The 8,574-nt window shown below is 45.8% G+C and overlaps 1 pseudogene; it reads right to left on the reverse strand.

The window, feature by feature from the left end:
• Positions 1-1,625: 1,625 nt before the first annotated feature.
• LOC102816427 lies at positions 1,626-2,387 on the reverse strand (annotated as a pseudogene).
• Between the last annotated feature and the right edge of the window lie 6,187 nt (positions 2,388-8,574).

Here is an 8,574-nt window from a genome sequence, read left to right on the forward strand (position 1 = left end):
TCCACCAGCGGTGCCTCAGAAGAAGTCCTATGAAGTAATTTGACTCTGATCTACACGAGGTCGCCATGAGTCTGAATGGGTTTGGGGTTTGGGTTTGATTTTTTCATTGTCAGCCTCAAAACTATGACTATCACATGGGATGTCACCTTGACTAGATAGTCCTTATATGCCCCAGGGTAATGGCATTGGAGCTTTGGAGGACAATTTCTATTTTCAACCTGAATGAATGTAGCCCTGGGCCCCTAGAGGTTCATGTCCCCCCTTTTTTTGGTTTAGATTTTTTAATCCATTCAAAGTTTATTATTTTGGTGAAAGTCTAGTTAGCCAAAAAGAGATCATTTCAACAATTTCTACATGTGTAATTCAGTGACATTATCTGACTTGTGCTCCACCCTCGCTCTCCTTTCCCACATTAAGTTCACTGTGTCCTAAACTTCCCATCCACCCTTTCTCAAGTTGCCCCTTGTCGATTTGATCTCACATAAATAATTCTCTTAAAAAGCAGTGTTCAAAGCACACATACTTTAGTAATTAAAATACATAAGCTATTTTTAGTTTGCCCCCCTTTTAATGTTGTTGTTGTTGCTAAGTGCTATTGAGCGCATTCTGACTCATGTTGTTGTTGTTAAGTGCCGTCGAGTCAATTCCGACCCATAGTGAGCCTATATAGGGTTTCCATGGAGCAGCTGGTGAGCTTGAATCACCAACCTTGCAGTTCAAACGGCTTTTGTAGTCTGGTGCATTAACCCACAGCACCACACCAGGACTCCATTCTGACTCATAGTGACCCTATAGACAGGATTCCTGAAGATGTAAATCTGCAGGAGCAGAAAGCCTCATCTTTTTCCCCAAGAGTAGCTGCTAGGCTTGAACTGCCAACCTTGTGGTTCAAAGTCCAGTGCTTATCCTGCAGAGCCATCACACTCCTACTCCTTTTTTTGGGGGTGGGGGGTGGGGTAATAAAAATTTATTCCACATGCAGAGTTTTACTACTAATGAATACAGACAGGCTAGGACACAATGGTACTGGATAGAGGACAGCTAGCTCTTTGGAAAGTGAACAGGTTTGGGTAGCTCTGAGCCTCGTACCACACTGATTCGTCAGTCAGATTAGGAGGGGTGGCAGGGCATTGAGTGACCACCTTCCCTGTCCGATTTGGGTCGTCAAAAGATGCCATGCCCAGAAGCAAGCAGCTGAAGAAAAAAGGGCTTCCTAAGAAGGTCCAGGCTTGTCTCAGAAGTCACTGCAACACCATTTTAAGCAACATGTTTAATTGGCTGATTTCCATAAACTATACACAAAGTTTCTAACCATCACAATTCAGTGAAGTACAAAACATGAAGTTACAAGCTGTGGGAACAGAAGGAGCATGGGGGATGGCACCTTCCTTTCCTGGCGACTCTGGGGGTAGGGAGTGGGGAAGGCCTTTATTTTTTTAAACCAAGCCCCTCATTTCAATGTACAAAAGAATTATTCTGATTGATATTAAATTGTGTTAAAACAAAATGGACTAAAAAGCAAATACTACTCTATGTTGGGGTATGGGTGGGAAGAAAGAATGAGTCCTTCAAAGCAGGAGTGGGGAGCAGTTGGAGAAAGGTTCTGGGGCGGTGACCTCAGGTGGTCACTCATGTTGCTCCATTTTTACTTTTCGTGGTCTCAGGAAGGTCCGATTTTTCTCCTCTTTCTTCCCCTTTGTGTTAGCTTGGAAATTTCGCCAACTATCCACACGACCATCTCGACTTTCTTCAAAGTTTTTCTGCCGTTCCCTTTCTTCGTTTGGCTTTTTCTTGAGCTTCAATCTCTTCTCCCTTTTGTCTCTTCCTTTCATGCATCTCTTTGGCCTCTCTTTCTTTCCTTTTAATTTCCAGTTCAGCAAAGAGCTTCATGGTCTGTTTATACACAGCTTGTTTGAACAGCTCAGGATCATCTTCCTCTACATTTGTAGGTTTCCCTTCCTTCTTTAATTGCTTTTTTTCTCTCTTACACAGTGTGTTCCATGTATTCTTTTCCTGCCTGAATTACATCCAGGGCCCTCTTCTTTTGCTCCTGATCCAGTAGCAACTTGTAAGCTTTGTCCACAGCTTCAAATGCTTTTTGTGCTAAATCAGCATCATCTTGATTTTTGTCAGGATGCACCAAGATAGATAACTGCCAAAATATTTTTTATTTCCTCATCTGTCACTTTGGGATCTATCTGAAGAACCTCAAATGACTTCAAATTGAAGTAAGAGGAACCAGGACGGGTCAATCTTTCAATTTGATTTTTGGATGTTAGAACTGAATCTCTCTTCTCTATTTGTTTCACCTCACTATAGAAGGTCATAAACACATCCTCGGTGCCGCCTCCGCCGCCAGAAGCCCCGCTGTCCCCAGAAGCCACCATTTCCCTAGCCTAGCCGCTGCCTCACAACTCCTACTCCTTTTAATAGACTTTGTTAGAGCTGTTTTAGTTTTACAGAAAAATTGCAGAATTCTCATGGACCGCACAAGCCTCACACAGTTTCTCATATGATTAACATTTCACATTCGTGTGATTCATTTGTTTCAATTTACACTGTAATTAACTAAAGTCCGTAGTTCACATTAGGACACATACTCTGTGTTGTACAGTCCTATGTGTTTTGACAAATGCAGGTCATGTGCCCCCATTACATCGTTATACAGGATAGTTTCACCTTGAAAATGCCCTGTGTTCCACCTACTGATCCCTCCCCCTGTACGCTGGTTACCACTGATCTTTTCACTCTCTTGATGCTTTTGCCTTTTCCAAACAGTCACTGAGTTGGATTCATGCATCGTTTAGCTTTTTCATGGCTTCCCTCTTGCCCAAGTTTCCAAAGACATCTCTAGGGTCTGCTTTCCCAGGGTTCGGAGAGAGCTGATGTCTCCTCCACAAACCCTTTTTCCTGCTTACATCTTGTCTGGCAGGGAGGGACTAGCAGTGATGACAACCACCTACCCAGTCACTTGGTGGGACCCCAGCTCCTGCCTGACGCATAGGCTGGAATAAGCTGGCTCAGGGTCAGGAGCCCTCTCTACACTCCGCCTTCTCTCTTTGGTCTTCTTGGGACCATTTTAGTGATTACGAATTGGGCTGCAATCCTCAGGGTCAGCAGTTTGAAACTACCAGCTGTTCTGCGGGAGAAAGATGAGGATTTCTGCTCCTGTAAAGGTTTATAGCCTCGGAAACCCTGTACGGGGTCATTATGAGTCGGAACCAAAGCCATGGCACATAACAACAACAACAATGACAAATCCTGGTGTGGTACTGTAGGATAAGCACTGGACTGCTAACCACAAGATTGGTGGTTCAAACCTACCAACCATTCCTTGGAAACCCTGTACACGGTTGCTATGAGTCAGAACCAACTAGATGGCACTTACAACAACGACAAAGATTGACAGCCTGTGGCTGTGACTGAAAGTTTCTGTATTTCTTAGGATTATAGGTGTGGAAATGACACATTTCTGCAAGAGATTTTTTTGTTTTTTCTTTAAAAAAATGTTCTTTTTAAATTATAAAGAGTATAATAATGTCTGTAAACCTTTAAACAATTCTGTTTTGGCAACAGTTAAAAAACAAAGGTCAGCTTATCCAGAGAAGCTGTGACACCAGAGATGGAGGCAGAGATGGGGACATGGAGAGAGGGAGCAGTTGAGGACTCTAGATTCATAGGAAGAGAGGGACTAAGAGCTGGTGGCCAAGAGGCAGACTTACAGAATGTGCCCTTTGGTGGTGTAAATTATTATATATGCTTGAGTGTTTTTTAAAAAAAAAAGAGCTAAAGTGGATAGAGAGAAATACTGTTGACTGATGGTACATGGAGGGGATTATAATCATTGTAATGAAACAAGTTATATGATTTGTTGAATGTAAAACTAATGATCTGTCCTGTAAACTTTCACTCAATTCACAATAAAAACTTAAAAAATATATTTAAAACAAAACCCAAAGGTCAGATAATTCAGATGCAGATGAAATTGATAGCTGGGCCTTTCCGGTCCTCTTCGCCCCACTTCCCGAAGGTGGCCACATCAGTTCTGGGTGTGTGTGTCCTTCAGGCCATCCAGCTCCTGGGTGGTTTCTGTTGACTGTTTGCTGAACCCATGACAGAGCACGAAAAGTTCCAGGGAGAATGCAGTGTTCCTATTTCTGGAGTCTCAGGTTTAGCAGGGTCCCCACTAAGGGTCTAGATCCTCTACCTGAGGGGCCTAGAGAGTGTTCCGGAGCTAGCCTCCCCCAGATACCCCAAACTGCCATCTCCACTCAGCTCTAGGGTCTGGGAAAGTCCAACTGTTACCTTGTCTTAGCTTGTCTTTGGGCTTCTGGGCTGACATCTGGTGATTCGTTGGCCTCACAGCCTTCCCAACAAACTGTGGATGTATGTTACTCCACGTTCCACAGGTTTGGCAGGTCAGGAACTCAGAAAGGCTGCTTCCTGGGGCCTGGCCCTTCTTGATTCAGGTGAGACAGAATATGTGGACGTGCTTGGCTTTCTCTCTCAGTAAACGCCTGCCACATCTATTATGACGAACATGAGAATTCTCATCTCTCTCTTTCCCGTTGCTTCCCTGGAAGTCTTCTGAGCCAGAGCAGCAGGGAGGTGGGCTCTGAAGATGTGGAACCCTTGAAGGGCTGAGTGAAAGCTCTAACAGCCAGGCAGGCATCTGTGAAGATGTAGCAATCCCAGCTGAACTTCTCCAAAGATGCTGAGCCTCTGATAATCTGACCTTACTGATGAGAGAGGTGTTACAACTGAGTCCCTCTGGGCTGAGGGACATGTCCAGTACTTGTCCAGTAACTAAAGGGGGACCCTTTGCCCAGGATTTCCAAGGAAGAGGGGGAAATGCTTGCCATTGTATCTGAGCAGTCTCCAACCGTAAATTGTTGACATTTGGGAATGGATAATTCTTTGTTGTGAGACTGCCCTATATGTTGTAGGATGTATTGCAGCTACCTGATCTCTAGTCACAATTCCCCAAGTTGTGACAACCAGAAATGCCTCTAGATACAGCCAGCTGTCCTTGGGGGAAAAAATCCCCCTGATCGGGACTACTATACTAGGGGATTGGGGCACAGGCTTTGCATGGGTCCTGAATTGGCACCAGGAGCATCATTTCCATCTCACTGCATACATTTGTCTTTGTTCCCCTTCCAGAAAACTGACCTCATCATCCTTATTTGCTTGTTTCATCAACTCACCCAGATAGAACCACAACCAAACTTCCTTCTTTTGTTGTTGTTAAGTGCTGTCGAGTCGAGTCGGTTCCGACCCATAGCGACCCTGTATAGGGTTTCCAAGAGGAGTGGCTGGTGAGCTTGTACCACTGACCTTGCAGTTCAAATGACTTTGCAGTCTGGCACATTAACCCACAGTGCCACACCAGCACTCCAACTTCCTTCTTTAGGGGATCCCAATTAACATGACTTCGTATGCAAATTGAAAAGAATCTTTCTTGTTCAATTGGAGGGAGAAACCTTCAAGTTTGGTGTTTTAGCAGGCTTGGTTAATACTTCCTTAAAGAACTCAGGGCCCTGGTGAGCTCAAAGCACCTTATCAGTTCACTTTTTGGAACTCACTCTGCAGATCCTGTAGCCTGGCTTGGGTTTTAGCCTAGTGACTAGTGGATGAGCTAAGTTAGCTAGTGCTGGGGGATTTCCTTAAAGGCAACTGACCCAGGGACTGGCCAGGGAGGAGAGGCACTGGCTGGCTGTGTGGGAGCATGGAGGAGAAGGAGCTAGTTCCCAGGATGGACCCACCATGTCCTACCCTGGTTTACACCCACTGCTGCGCCTTAGGCCCTTTTGGCTTGGGGCTGGATGAAGCCCAGTGCTGTGCTGAAGACAGACATGGCATGCCTGGCCACTTGCAGCAGCACATCTCCTTCCTGGCCTAGCTCTTCTTTACTGATGAGCCAGGGAGGCGGGTGGGGAACTGTAACCAAAAACCCATGAGGAAGGAGGGCTGTTGGAATTCCAGCCCTGGTCTTTTCTAGAGCTGTCTCCTTAGGAATCTGGTTTCCTAGTTGTGTTGTTAATTATAATTATAATAATCATCATCCTGTGATCCAATGCACAACAGAACAAAACGCTGCCTGTCCTGCACACCATCCTCACAATCATTAACATGTTCAAGTCCATTGTTGTAACTATTGTGTATTTTAAGCATCTTCCAACCTCTTGGGTTCTGTAAGATTGTGATCCAGAGGATTTTCATTGGCTGGTTTTCAGAAATCGATTGGCAAGTACTCAGTAAGTTTTCTAGTAGGAATTTTGCATCTCATCATCAGCCCTGCCCTGGGAAACCCCCATATGCGATGATCTCCTCTGAGGCCAGCAATGTTTCTGTTTTGCAAAAGCTCCCTGCCCTAATTCTCTAGTCCTGTGATGACAGAAACACCACAAGGTGTTTGCTGCAATGACACAAAGCCACAAGGGGTGGCTTTTCAACAAACAGAAATGGATTCTCTGACAGTTTAGGAGGCTCAAAGTCTGAAATCAAGTGATAGGCTCTAGGGAGAAGGTTCTCTCTTGTCAGTTTCTGCTCCTGGACGATAAGTCCTGCAACTTGGCCTCACTCTTTTCCCATCACTGCTTCATCACTGGCTTGTATGGCTCTTTTTCTTATGTTTTTACTGTGAATTGAGTGATAATTTACATGGGAGAACATTAACTTTACATTCATCCTATCATATTTCATTTCATTGCCATGATTACAATCCCCTCTATGCATCATCAAACAACTAAAGGGTATACCCGGCAAGCCTGCCTCCCAGCCGTCAGCACATAGCCCCTCTTCCTCTCTGAGTCTAGAGTCCCCAGCTGCTCCATCTCTCCACATCGTCTCTGCCTCCATCCCTGGACTCACTGCTTCTCTGGATAGGGTCCGGCACTCTGCTCTCTCTCTTGAGAGACCTCCACTCCTGGGCTGCAAAGTCAACCACTCCCCTCCTTTTGTTACAAAAGGTCTACCTTTACATTTCCTATCCTCTCAGTCAGTCCTGATAGCAATTATTCACTATTGAACCACAAGAGTCTTATCCCCATCTTCTTTCATCAGCCTTGTTCCAGACAGATTGGAAACCACTCAGTGCAGATTCTACCTTCCTCCACACCCCCTGGAACTAAGCTTGTAAACCAGTCACTTCTTGCCTTTGTACCCGCCGCCCCCACTCCCACTCCCCCGCCCCCGTCCCTCCCACATTTTGGGTTGTTGTTATTATGTGCCATAGAGTTGTTCTGACTCATAGCAACCCTGTACAGTGTTTCCAACACTGTAAATCTTTACGGGAGCAGAAAGCCTTGTCTTTCTCCCTCAGAACAACTGGTAGTAGTTTCAAACTACTGACCTTGTGGTTTGCAGCCCAATTCGTAACCACTACACTACCAGAGCTCCTTGCCAATATCTAAGTTGTTCAGACCCTGTTGACCTTGTGTACCCAGGGGGTGGGAATGATCCTCACTGTAAAGATTTGTTCCCTCCTTTGAGCTGCTTACATCCACAAGCATAGGTCAAGTTCATCAAATTGTTGTATGGCTCTTTTATTTCGCAAAAGAAACTTGACTTAAACCACACCCTACACTGATATTCATTAACATAGCAAAGAAAGCCCACTCCCAAATGAGATTATAACCAAACCAAGCCCACTGCCATCAAGTCAATACTGACTCAGAGCAAGTGGCTCTATAGGCCAGAGGAGAATGACTCCTTAAGATTTTTGAGACTGTAAAACTCTCTGGGAGCAGACAGCCTCATCTTTCTCCTGCTGAGTAACTGGTAGGTTTGAATCGTTGACTCTTTGGTTAATAGTCTAACACTTAACCCATAGTTCTATCAGGGCACCTTACCACAGGTATGTTGATATTGTTACATTTCGTGGAGTCATTACAACTCATAGTGACCCTGTTTAGGGTTTCTGAGGAGTGACTGGCAGGTTTGCAATGCCCACATTGTGATTAGCAGTCCCGTGCTATCCTACAGTGCCACACCAGGAGACCTACCACAGATATAGATAGGGGTTAGGATTTACAACACATATTGTAGGGGACACAATTCAAACCAAAACAGGTAGCTGAGGGTTCTTCTTCCTGGATGGCAGGAAAGGAGCTGGTGAGCGTGCCAGATCCCGTGGCCAGCACTCCCAGCTGTGCCAACCAACACCCTAGTTTGTGTCTTAAGCTAATTCTCCCTTCTCTGAAATCAGGCCATGCCTTAAAAGCTCAGGGACCCTTATTGAAGGGCCAGGAGACAAGAGAGGCAGCTGGTGGGCCTGTGTGGGCTCATGGCTGAGTCTTTAGGGAGTCTGCACAGCAGAAATGTACTTATTACTTTCTGGGACTGTCCCCCAGCCTGTCCTTGTTCAGGGCTGGGCAGAGCTTGGAGCCTTCCGGATTCCAGCGTCCCTGGGAGCCCGTCTGTCCCCTGTTGGAATAGAGCCGCCCAGAATTGGCACCCAGGGGGGAAGAGCAACCTGGAACCTGACCCAATGGTCAGGGTGTTGTGCCTCACCCTGCTCAGGCTCCCCCCACCCCCACCCTCCCACCATCTCCCAGGGCTGACTGGCTGTGG

This window comes from Chrysochloris asiatica, unplaced genomic scaffold (assembly GCF_000296735.1).
Source record: "Chrysochloris asiatica unplaced genomic scaffold, ChrAsi1.0 scaffold00223, whole genome shotgun sequence".
Classification (NCBI taxonomy): Eukaryota; Metazoa; Chordata; class Mammalia; order Afrosoricida; family Chrysochloridae; genus Chrysochloris; species Chrysochloris asiatica.